This window comes from Phocoena phocoena, chromosome 3 (assembly GCF_963924675.1).
Source record: "Phocoena phocoena chromosome 3, mPhoPho1.1, whole genome shotgun sequence".
Taxonomy (NCBI): domain Eukaryota; kingdom Metazoa; phylum Chordata; class Mammalia; order Artiodactyla; family Phocoenidae; genus Phocoena; species Phocoena phocoena.
The window spans coordinates 114,930,359-114,943,606 of NC_089221.1; the positions used below are offsets into that span (position 1 = coordinate 114,930,359).

Sequence of the window (13,248 nt, forward strand, 5' to 3'; positions counted from 1 at the left end):
AAATTCAGACTAAGTTGACCACTGAGATGTAAAGTGAATTATATCCAAATTCACAAGGGTCTGCTTGAAGGAAAATAGTGTGCCCTTCTTTGCTCCTTCCCTTTTCATGTTGACTGGACTACAGATGGAATGGCTGGAGCTCTAGCAGACATGCTGGACCATGAGGCTGCACCAAAGTCATCAGAGCAACAAAACAAAAAGGTTCTTGATGGACTTGAGATGTTCCATACCAGCCCTGGACTTCTTACCATTTGACTTATATGAAAATGAAATAAACACTCTTTTGCTTAAACCACTGTTATTTGAGCACCAGAGTGTTGATTATGTACTGCTGAGCCAAATCCTAACTAATAAAAGTACCTTTTAAAAGACTCACACAATAGAAAAATTCTTTAAAAATTATAGTATCCAAAGTTGATAAGTGTCTTCTGATAGGCATTCTCGTACATTGCTTATGATATACATTTTCCAGAAGAAATTCTGCCAGTATGTAACAAAAGACGTACAATATGCATACCCTTTTACCCAGAAATTCTACTGCTAGGACTGTTTCCTTTGAAAATAATTAAGACGTGCAAAATTAATATCCAATGATGTTCAAAGAAGCAGTGTTTATAATAACGAAAAATTAGCAAGAAGCTAAGTGCTCGATAGAGGACTAGCTCTAAAAATTATAGTGCATTTATAAAATCAGACACCAGGCAGCCATTAAAAATCAAGTTTTAAAAGGATAATTGATGATATGGGAATATTATTAAGTAGTATTAAGCTAATAATAATGATTTTAAAGTAGTATGTGATTATACTCAGATTGGGAGACTACGGGTAATTTTAAAACTTTCTTCCTGTATTTAAAAATTTTTTTTAAATGTTCTGTAACAAACATGTAAAACTTCTATTTTTTAAAAAAAATGCTACTTAAAAATTTGCATGTGTCTACTGCCTTTTACCACATACCTGTCTTTTCCAGTTGGGCAGTTCCTTCCACTCACCTTCACGTACACTGTGTTCTAGTCCAACATGCCTCACTCATTTGTAACAAGAAATATCCTTTCCGCTCCCTTATCAGAAGTCTTTGCAAGAGATTGCAGAACCCCTGATACACAAACATACTTTAATCACAGATCAGATGCTCCCACTCCAGACCAATCCAAGTCCTAGTTGGATTGGTGCCTAGTTCTGGCAACTACATGCTCTCCTGACACTGAGTGATGCTCCTGAGACCACCTCGGGTCTCCCCTGCCCTAGATACCAAGATACCATTGGCCCTGACTCCTTGGGGGCTCCTGGCGTCACACAAGCATGGCCCGTCTCTAGGCAAATGTTCTTTAAAAGGAAGGTGTTCTGTATCAGTTAGAAAATGTATTTAGCTTCCAATAACAGAAAGCTTGATGAACAATGGCATAAGCCCTTGGAGGTTCACCTTGTGACATAAGTTAGGAGAGAGGCAGGGAATCAGTCACAACTGCCCACTTTCTAAGCTCCTGCCCACTCATCCTTAATGGGAATTCTTGGGTTTGTTGCCTTGTAGTCACAAAATGGTTGCCACAGCTCCACTCAAACCTCTGATTTTCATGAAAGCAGGAACCTTCTCAGAAATCTCCAGAAGACTTTACTTGCATTCCATTGACCAGGACTGATTCCCCAGGCCACACCGCCAGCTGGAAGAGAGACTGAGAAACTAAGAATTCTGGTTTTCCTTAAAGAAAACCAGAATTGAATGGGTACAGGATCGACAACTGACAGTACCTGCTAGTGTTGGCAAGACTGATTCTAGAATGCAAAGGTGTTTGTTTCAGAAGGCAGTGTGTTACCAAACTGCACAAACAGCAGACCAGGTTACTCCTGTGTGTGTGTGTGTGTGTGTGTGTGTGTGTGTTACCTATATTCACTGAGCATCCTTCAGAACCAGCAGCTTTCATAATTATCTCATTGAGTTTATTTCATTCTTATAATAATCTCTCAAGATAGGCCTTATTCTCTTTATTTTTACAGATGTGGAAATGGACACTCAGAGAAGTAGCTTGCCCAAAGCCACACAGCCAGGGAGCTTTGGGGCTGGACTTCAATCACACAGCTGTCTAATCCCCCAGCCCCTGCGTCTGCTAGTTTACAACACTAGCCTCCTGGCAAGTTCCATCATATGTAACCTGGAGGGCAAATAAGGGGACTTATAAATGTGTTTGCATCAGAACTTGAAGATGCACACGAATACCCATGGGAGGTCAGATGGGGAGCGCCCTTCTGTGGGCAACAGGTACGCTAGTGACCTTGACCGGGATCTCTCCCCTAACTGCTGCTCATGGACAAGGAGGCAACAAACCATGTACACAGGACCCCAAAGAGCCAAGTATTCAGGATGGTTATCACAGAAAAGACTCGGTAAAACAGTGCAGACATTTTAGACCCAAATCAGAAGTTTGAGAGGAAACTGAGGAGGAGATGTGTCTCCACGGTACATAGAAAGAATAATAACTCACAACAGACAGGAAGGAGAAAGGCACCAAACTGAACCTGGATATTTATTTATTTAAATATTGCTCTAATTAAATAGGTAACAGATATGGTACCCATTTATATTTATACTTAGTTGTGTCCACTCATGCCACAGACCCTATGCTAGGGATATAAAGACAAATAAATTAAACATAATCCTTGCTTTCAAGGTTATGACACTCTAGTGGATAGATGATATTTAAGTTAGATTAGTTTCCTTGTCTCAACCATGTGAGGTGAAGTCTAGCTCTTCTGACCACTGGGACTGCAACAGCAGGTCTAAATTCTAACAAAGCTCTTGGAAAATAATTTTTTAAAAAGGCTTTGGAGTCCCAGACTTATAAAATGGGATGGAAAACAGCTCAGCCCTATAGACAATTGTTACCCTGGGACAGAAGTGAGCTCGCTGTGCAGATACTGAAATAACAAATTATTGATATGTTTAGTGTCGATTTCTTCTCATCTGCTTACAGGAGGGACAGCACAGGACCTGGGCACAGAATAGGTATTTAATAAATGCTGGATGGATGGATGATGGATGGACAGATGAACAGACAGATGGATGCTGGGTGGATGAAGACACATTGCTCACCACTACCTCCAGACTCAATCACTGCCCTCAGTTTTAGGAAAAAAACAAACCAAAACAAAACAGCTGTCAGAGTATTGCCTTAAGCTTTACATTTTAATTTTTTTTTTTTTGCGGCACGCGGGCCTCTCACTGCTGTGGGCTCTCCCGTTGTGGAGCACAGGCTCTGGACACGCAGGCTCAGTGGCCATGGCTCACGGGCCCAGCCGCTCCGCGGCATATGGGATCTTCCCGGACCGGGGCATGAACCCGTGTCCCCTGCATCGGCAGGCGGACTCTCAACCACTGCGCCACCAGCGAAGCCCAAAGGGGCTATTTAAAAAAAAAAAAAAAAAAACTTGGTTTCAAGTAATGTTTTGAAAATCTTTTTTTTTTTTGGAGTATTACTTGGCCTTGTGCATTGGTACGTGATCACAATTCTGATCAAACCCCCTGTCAGCACTAATTTTCTGCTCTTTGACATTCATCTTCTAAATCTGGTTTCATAGCATGAGTGCCCCTTGCCTAGGTGATTTTAGAAGCTGGAGCTACACTCAACATCCCTTGCTAGGGTAGAACACAGAGGACTCACTGGGGTGTTAGCCACACCCCACCTCCAACACATGACATAATGGAAAGGGCCATTTAGAAGATTCAAGCTTGGACAAAGCATAAGCAGGCCAAGGATGCCAAAATAAATGGATACTTCATAGGATGAGATGGGAGGAAAAAGGCCCATGCAAATGCCTTCTTGATATTCCCAGGCGGACATGTAACAGGACAGCTGCACTGGTTCCTTACACAGAGCCTTCTACATGGTGAAGTTTAGTCAAATATGAAGGACTTGCCCCCCAAACGACTTGCTATTGCATCACCGGGAAATCTGAAAGCAGCAATTTTTACATTCTATGGACCCATGACCATGCTCATCATCGCCTCGGCCCCAACGTCATGGTGCCTCCTCCACCTCTTGGAACTGCCCCTAAATTGTGCTGAAACTATTTCTTCTGTTAGCTCACTCTAGGTCTTGAAATAATGAGAAACACAAGCAGAACCTCCGCTGTATAAGGAGATCTACTGTGTCTCCCTGCAAAGCTCCTTCTTTTCAAGCAGGACAGAGGGGCCCCGGGACTAGAAGTGGAACACGAGATCTCGCCATCATGACACCACCATGATTTGGAAGCGTCTCTCAGATCTCTCTTCTCTTTTGGTCTCCACAGGCTGAAGAGAGCTGGCTCGCTGTTTTCGCTGTGGCTATGCTCCCGAGCGATCTGAATATCTATTACCATATATTCAAACAACTGCTTATTCTGAGCCTTATCTGGTGTCATTATACATTCCTCAAGTTCAATAGTCGAAGTGACATCCTGCGTCCTTTATGTCTAAGTGCCATTCGAGTTTTTAAACAGAGGACCATGATCAAGATGGTGATGATGATGATGACGATGACACAGCTGTATTTTTGGAACTCTACATTTACAGCTGAAATTGAGCTCATTTACTTCTCACTGCACCTGCTAGGAAGGTGTTGCCCCCTCCTCTGCCAAGGCCCAGGTGCCCACTACAACCCTTGGCCCTAGGAAGGACGAGACCTACCAAGATTTTACTAAGCAGCTGGCTTGGTGACGGGGCAGTCACTTGCTCTCTTTCGATTATGATTTCAATTTATTTTGTATTGTGATGCTGTCTTTTCCTCTCACAGCAATAGATAGAAGCGCAATGAAAGAAGAGTCGACTTCAGGACAGATTACAAATGAATTTTTATCTTTAAGAAGCTAGGTCGGAAACCCGTGGCTATCAGGAAAGCGTACTACGCAGTGGTGAGCTCACGCTCATGCCAGGGTTCTGATAAACTTCAGAGAGCAAGGCGCGTCACAGAAAGAAAGAGGAGAAAATGAGTGAGGACACCTTGGAAAAATCCCATCAGAGAGGGCTATGATATCAGTGACGGAGCGCATTCTCTGAGCACTGAAAGCACAGGGAAATTTAGTTTCAAATGTGTGAATGTGTGTGTGTGTGTGTGTGTGTGTGTGTGTGTGTGTTTCTTTTTCCAAAGGAAGTCTTCCCTTTCAATGGATATTCAATTTAGGTTAAAAACACAGTATAACGTGAGCATAAGAGCACACGTTCTAGGAAAGACTTCAAATCCCTGCTCTTTCATTTATTAGCTGGGTGGCCTTAGGCAAGGTGCCGAAAAGCTCCAAATCTCAAGTTTTCTCACCAGCACTACAGATGACATTTTTTGGTTGTTAGAAGAATTAAACATATACACCAAGGGCTTAATACACGTATTTATTAAGCACCTTCTACAGATGATCTCTTGTCACAGTAAATCTTTTTTTTTTTTTTTGCCATTTTAAACATTATAATCTGTGGTAAATCTATATAATGGACAATGCTTTAAAAATAATGAGGTAGAATCATTCAACATTTGACCAATAACTGTTGGAAATCCAGACAGAAAGCCCTCATATAACTCCCATTCTAGTTGGGCAAGTCAGACAATAAACAGAACAGGTAAACAAATTATCTAATATATTGGAAGGTGATAAATGGTATGGAGACAAATAAAGGAGGAAAGAGAGATGGGAAGTGTCGGGGAGGGTTTCCTGAGAAGGCCACGTTTGTGCAGAGATTGAAGGGTGGCTGATGGAAGGAGTCATGTAGATGTCTGGAAAGACAGTCCAGGCTGAGGCAGGATATGATGGCACATCTGAGAAACCCACTGGGACCTGATCGGGGCCTCGATCATGCTTGGCCTTGCAGGTCACTGAAAGGATTTTCTCTTTTCCTCTTAACAAGATGGGAAGTCAGTGGAGTGTCCTGAATAGGGAATTATACAATCTGACATACAGTTTACAGAATGTTTAACTCCTATGTTCAAAAGAGAATGTAGGGGCCAGGAAATTAATTAGGAAGCTATTGAAATAAAAGATGAGGATGTCTTGGACCACCACGGTGGTAACCGTGGAGGTGGTAAGAAGTGCTCGTATTTGGAAATCTATTTGAAAGTAGACTCAAATGATGATTATAATGTGGCACATGAGAGGAAGAAGGGTTATTTTTGTTTGCTTTTACTTCAGCAGATTGAAATATGAAGCTGCCATTAATTAAGATGGCAAATACTACAGGAAGAAGGAACAGATTTGGGGGGAGATCCGGAGTTTCATTTTGGACATGCTAAGTTTGACATGCCTATGGGCATCCAAACAGAAATGTGGAGCAGTCATTACATATTTAAGTCTGGAGTACAAGGGAGCAGAGCTGGCAGGTTGGCTAGAAAGAGAGCAAGGTGGGGGCAGGGGGCTTGGGCAGGAGCAGAGAGACAGACAGACAGATAGATGTGATCCTCCATGAAAACGTACGTACGACACACAAGAAAGGCAGGGTGCAAAATATCGTAGAATGTGATCCTGATTTTGGACGGGTACAGCTTTAAAAGTATATTAGTATATGTTTACAAAAAATAATTGGAAGCATATGCAACAGAAAGCTAATAGAACTGGGAATATGAGACCCTTTTCCCATAATACTTGGATTTTATATAAGAATGGTATTAATTTATAAATAAAAAATAAGGGCAGGAGAAGAGTGCTATCTGAGTGAATTATCAAAGCCATTAATTTCTAACACCAACCTCTATCTCCTTCTCTGGACTCCAGCTATGACCCTGGCCACCCTCTCCCTCAGTTTACCCTTCTCTCCCTTTTCACCTTTAGCTTTCTCCAATCAGTTGCTACCAAGGAAGCTTCAGAATGACCAGGAGAACCTGTGGTCTGCTTTCCCAGGGCTGAACTCACAGAAGAAGAATCTGAGTTCAAAGCCAAAGTCGGCATTTACGTCCAGAGTCCTGACAAATACATTTTTCTTCTTGGATGCAGTTGCTAATTTAACCCCCAATTGTTTTTTCTTTAAAGCTCGTGACATGTCTATTAACAAGGCCCTAAAACTGAAATGTTCCTTTATATGTTGAATTTTTGACCATAATGGAGTACTGAATAATCAGCGAAGTTGAATGGGTATGGAAAAGGTTAATATAAACCACTTTTAAATTGCAAGCTTGCAAGCCCCAGGCCTTCACCCTGTTACACAACAGGCATTAAAGAAAAATGTTCTTTCTGTGGTTGCAAAGATAAACCTTCATTTTGCTGGGAGCCTCTGCAGCAGGACCCTTTTAGGATTTTTCCATTGAGACATCACAGCGAGGAAGAACTTTTCATCCCGTCTCTTTGGCACCACCTCCTGTTCCCATTTAAACACATTTCCCCAGCTCGACTTGTGATAAGTAATGGAATTAGACAACCGTCTGTCAGCCCAGGACTCTTCCCCCCAGAATCTAGCCCTCAGGTTGAAATCACCATTGGAGAAAAGAAAATCATTGTAGACTATTTTTCTACTGTTCCCAAGAGCTCAGCTGGAGGGAAGTCGTTATTTCCTCTTTAGCATGCCCTGCGGGAAGGATCTGTGGAACTTCCTTCCCCACCTCCCAGCACAGTCAGGCCAGGAAGTTACAGCTTCATGAACGCTGACCAGCCAGCCGGCTGGCTGTCTCCAGAACACCTGAGGCCGACTGGCTGGGCCCCCATCCCTCCTCCAAAAGCTAACCTGTGACAACAGAAGCAAAGAAGGAGCTGGCCTTACAGACAGTGCTGTTCGCTCTACTCTCTCGTCCAAAGGCGGAGGAGGAGGGGGTGGGAGAGACTCTGCAGGATGCCTTCCAAACACTGCTGCTTGTGGGAACACAGAGACACTCTCTGCCTGATGGTTCACACTTCAGGATCCAGGCAAGCGACGTCAGACCCCGGAGAAATAAATCTAACTCCCACCCAACTCAGCTACAGACCCTCGACCACCTTTAGGCAGAGGACCTGGCTGGCTGTGACCTAAGGGAGTACACACGGGGCACAAGGGCACTAGCCCAGGCGTCGAGAGGCCCAGGCTCTGACCCTGCCCCACACCTGCCCACTGTCTGACGTGAGGAGAGATGCCTTCTCTCCATAGACCTCCAGTTTTCTCTTGGGGTAAATGGGAACTGAACAATGGCTCCCTGGTGCCAAACTCCTTTCCTACAGATGTGATCGGAGGTGGTAAAGCATAAAGATGGAGCCCCTCTAGGGGAGGTCGGAGGCCCCACCCACCCGGCCTTCCCCTGGTCCCCGTGGGGAAACCTGAGGCGCCTTCGAGGAACACAAGGGTCCCCTCGTGCATGGTATGGAGGAAGACAGGGGAGATCTTTCCTGCCCTGATACCCTACAACTACAGAGTTTTCACCTCAGCCGTGAGGGAGCTCCGAGTCCCGCCTTCAGAGGGAACAAGGCTGCTGAACCCAGGCCAAGGGGAGAGGTCTGTCTCTGTGCACAAGCGGAGGGGAGGGGAGTCAGGGTGGGGAGAGCAGCAGGTGTGGGGCGGGCTAGTTTAAAAATGTATCTTCAAGACCCTAACAGTCCTCTATCTTACCCCTAAAATTTCAACCACTGTCAAGAAATCAAGAAACAAGTGCTTCAGACATTCCTCATATTCTTTCCTGAGGACTGAAGAAAAAGCAGCAAGCAAAACCCAGAACCAAAGGGTTAACATTAGATGTGAGAGGTGACTTCCTAACTGGGCTGGCTCTTGGGTACTGGAAAATACCAAGAGAAACTGGGGGGACCTTTCCTAGGAGACTCTTAGAAAAGGTACTGAAACCCAGGCTTAATGTGTAGACCTCAGTCTCCCTCTTTTTTTTTTTTTTTTTAGCTTTTTATTTTATATTGGAGTATAGCCAGTTAACAATGTAATAGTTTCAGGTGCAGAGCAAAGTGACTCAGCCATACATACACATGTATCCATTCTCCCCCAGACTCAATCTCCTTCTTTTTAATTTTCCCCTTCCTTTGGACAATCATTAGGCTATACTCTTGAGGATGGTCTGGTATCACAGAGATGAGAGAGAAAGCAATTCAGTAACTTGTCCAAGGTCACGAGTAACTGAGAGGAAATACTCAGAGGTATGAAAGGATGACTCCACCCTCCACCATCTCCCCAGGGGCCACAACAAAGGAGAGATGCCAGAGAAAAACAAAGAGAACACACACAAAAAATCAACCATTTGTCTCTGACTTCCTAAAAATGATCTCAAAACCAAAGCTGAGACAAGAGACTTTTGATTTCCAAGAACCGGGTTTGCTGTAACTCAAACGGCCAAAGGCTGGAGGAAGCAGAGTGAGATCAGAAAGAGAGCTAGTTAGACCCTGGCCTCACACACCTTGGACACTCACATCCAGTACTGATCACAGTTGGGGCTACAAAAGGAAGGCGAACAGGCAGAGGCCGGTGAGTCCCTAGGAAACGTTCTGCTCACCACAGCTTTTGGGTCTCCAAACTCAGCTCTGGGGCCTGGGCAGGAAGAGGCACTCCTGAAACTCCAGACAGCTGGAGGTCCCGCAGCAAAGAGGACCTGTGTCTTTCTACCAATATGAAGCCCGTTTTGAGGTAAGTCTCACAAAGATGTCCTCTGCGTGCAAGAGAAATGGCTGCTGGGCAGATCCAAGGAGAGACGGCTTGAGAGAGCAAACTCACCGCAGTCTTTCTTGACACCAGAAGGTCACAGAAGTTATGTGTGGCCCTGAAGGGGGCCAAGGAGGGGCAGTGAGAGGATGAGTAAACTCAGAAGAGTAGGCTTAGAAGAAAGAGGACTCGGGGGACTTCCCTGGTAGCACAGTGGTTGGGAATCCGCCTGCCAATGCGGGGGACACGGGTTCGAGCCCTGGTCTGGGAGGATCCCACATGCCACGGAGCAACTAAGCCTATGCGCCACAACTACTGAGCCTGTGCTCTAGAGCCCAAGAGCCACAACTACTGAGCCCATGTGCCACAACTACTGAAGCCCGTGCGCCTAGAGCCGCAGCTAGAGAAAGTCCACATGCAGCAACGAAGACCCAATGCAGCCAAAAATAAATAAATTAAAAAAAAAAGATTTAAAAAAAAAAAAGAAAGAGGACTCGGTATGAGTGAGCAGAGGTCACGGGCAGGATCTTAAACATCTCTCCTTGGCTGCACTCAGGATGAAACATTGCTGGACAACTAATTAAAAACTGAAAAGCCCCACAGAGGTAGATTCCAAAGAAAGAGACACACCAGGAGCCACCTGACACCAATATGGTATCTCATAAGCCCTCATCCCACCCCTACTTCCTAGAATTTAGATATAATCCCGAATTGACAGAATTGACCTGGAAATGACTTCACTAATGTTTGTATTAACCAGAAGGAACCACGGTTCAAAATAGAGGTAAGGTTGAAGGTAAAATGTCATCATCAACAACAGTAATGTCACATTTTTGACACACCTGCATTTGTGAGACTGTCAAATGTCATTTCTGTAATAGGCACAGACACAAGCCTGCTCTGGATACCGTTCAGAGCCACGGTGTGTCTCATGGATGGCGTCTGCCCGTAGACGCCACTCCCACCGCAGCTTCAGAGAGGGGCGGCTGCCAGGCAAGGGGGTGTGGACTGGTGGGCACTCCTCCTTCGCCTTTCACCCAACAGCCAAGTGGCCAGATGAAAGCTGCCCTTCATTTCACCTCCAACCCCTCTCGTACATCCATCCCCTCCTCACCCCAACTGCCACAACCTCAGTGCAGCGCTCACCGCCTGGCGCAAACTATCGCGAGAGCTGCGTGGAAAGAATCGTCAAATTAAAGGAAAAAGTCAGCCTTCCCTTGACTGATTCTGTCCAGGTAAAATGTTCCTCATTTAAAAGATTCATTTCACATAATGACCCTGGGGATCTATCAGTGCCCTCACTGCCCGTAATATGACCTTATCCTCCAGGGAAACACTGATCAAATCCGTATTAAATAGTGAAGCATCCTATCCTGAGAGAGGATTATACTCTCCTTCATTAGGATGTTGTTGGATATGTAATAAATCAACTACATTCAGTCTTATCACCAACAGGTAGTTCCTGCTTCCCCTCATGCTCATGTAAAATATTTGCTTTACGTCACAGCAGAAATTGGGTCTTTAACGAAAAAGGACAATCTCAGAGCCTCATGGAAAGAAGTGTACCAAGTTGGATGGATACTTCAAATAACAGATGCCTTGTTACAGGCTTCCAAGGTGATATTTCTTAGATAATTGCCAGATGATACCAGAGACAGAGTGTAGAGTTCCAGGACTCTGATGACTTCATAAAAGCAGACAGTTGACCCAAGAGCCAGTGGAACAAAACATAATTAGACAGGACTGCAGGAACTAATGACGGAAACCTAATTTTGATCACTGGTTTGAGAATATTGCTGGTATTCTTTTTTATTGTTCTCATTTCTGATAGGCATATAATGAAGTCCTTTTGCTTTCTTCCCGACCTATCTCTCACCACTAACTTAGTGGTCTGTGCTCTTACAAACATTTGGAAATGAAACCCTTTCAAGTGGTAATCTTGTTCTCACTAACCTCTCAGAATTCTGGAACGACACTTTTTTTCTGAGTCTTTTTACTTTCAATGCCAATGTGGTTACTCTCGCACAGGCTCGATAAGAATTTGTTCTCGTTTTCACCAGTAAGTAACTGAACAAATAGATGGTACAGCCAGCCGAGGCCATACCTGGAGAGTCATATTTGAGAGTGAATCTCATTTAATCAGATGTGACAAACCCACCATGAAGAAACAAGGGTTGTACTTTGTTTAAAGAGCCACGAAGCCCTCCCAGAAAACTACAGGCAAAATGGTAGAAATGGCTTTCTTGGATTGGTTTCCTTGTCTCAGAATAGAAGACTAAATGAAAGCAGTAAAGAATATACTTGGAATAAGAGAGGCTATTGAGACTTCCTAAGAAGATTCTTAAGAAATCTCCAGGGCTTCCCTGGTGGCGCAGTGTTTGAGAGTCCGCCTGCCGATGCAGGGGACACGGGTTCGTGCCCCTGTCCGGGAAGATCCCACATGCCGCGGAGCGGCTGGGCCCGTGAGCCACGGCCGCTGAGCCTGCGCGTCCGGAGCCTGTGCTCCGCAACGGGAGAGGCCGCAACAGTGAGAGGCCTGCGTACCGCAAAAAAAAGAAATCTCCAGACGGAAGTTAATTTTGTGGGCTTTGTAGTTGCTTACCACGGCACGGCTTTAGGTTTTCTGACCAAAGTACAAGGAGGCTTGTGTAGATTAGTTAACATTTCTTTTTTTTTAAAAATTAATTAATTAATTTTTATTTTTTTGGCTGTGTTGGGTCTTTGTTGCTGTGCACAGGCTTTCTCTAGTTGTGGCGAGTGGGGGCTATTCTTCGTTGCGGTGCATGGGCTTCTCATTGCAGTGGCTTCTCTTGTTGCAGAGCACGGGCTCTAGGCGCACAGGCTTCAGTGGTTGTGGCTCGTGGGCTCTAGAACGCAGGCTCAGTAGTTGTGGCGCACGGGCTTAGCTGCACTGCAGCATGTGGGATCTTCCCGGACCAGGGCTCAACCCCGTGTCCCCTGCATTGGCAGGCAGATTCTTAATCACTGTGCCACCAGGGAAGTCCCTAGTTAACATTTCTTACTAGAGTTATATAGATGATCAGTCCAAAATGCAATGAGATCAGCTTTTTGGTAACCAAGAGTAATCTATGGAGATTATTTGTGACCCCAGTGCTTTACAGTTTACAATGTCCTTCCACATCCTGGATTAAACCTCCCAAAGGGCCTTCTAACACAACATTCCAGCAATCACCGTGAACAAATTTACACTTGAACATCTCCATCTGTGTGCCTTGGTAAAGACAAAACAGCTTAGGAAGAGGTAAGTGGATAAACACTTACACCCTATTCATTCTCCTCCATCGCAAATACCTGCAGGCTTTAGAAGACAAGCGAGTGCACGCACGCACACACACTCACACACAGATGTCCAACGTTTTCCATGGGACAGCCCCCTACAGCTGAGAAAGCCCAGCTCCACAGAAGGCCAACGCAAACTTCTATCTTGGGTCTCATTACGGAAGGCTTGTAGGGGGCTGAGACCAGTGGGCCAGCATTACTTTCCCCATCATGAAAACATCCAGATAAGCCCGACCTTTGCCGCCCCTGTCGGCCATGGAAGAGAAACCGCAGGGCCTGGGGAGTTCTTCTTCTTCCATCCACCTCCTGGCTCTGTGTTGCATGCCAGGCAGAGGCAGAACATATTAGTAGAGAACCGCTTTTGCACAGGGATACTGTCCATCATCGTGACATCTCTG

The 13,248-nt window shown here is 45.0% G+C and overlaps 1 protein-coding gene across 2 annotated transcripts in view; it reads right to left on the reverse strand.

The window, feature by feature from the left end:
* Positions 1 to 13,248, reverse strand: part of SPOCK1 (SPARC (osteonectin), cwcv and kazal like domains proteoglycan 1) — a 558,187-nt gene that overhangs the window by 77,673 nt on the left and 467,266 nt on the right. The gene's annotated exons all lie outside the window — the stretch shown is intronic.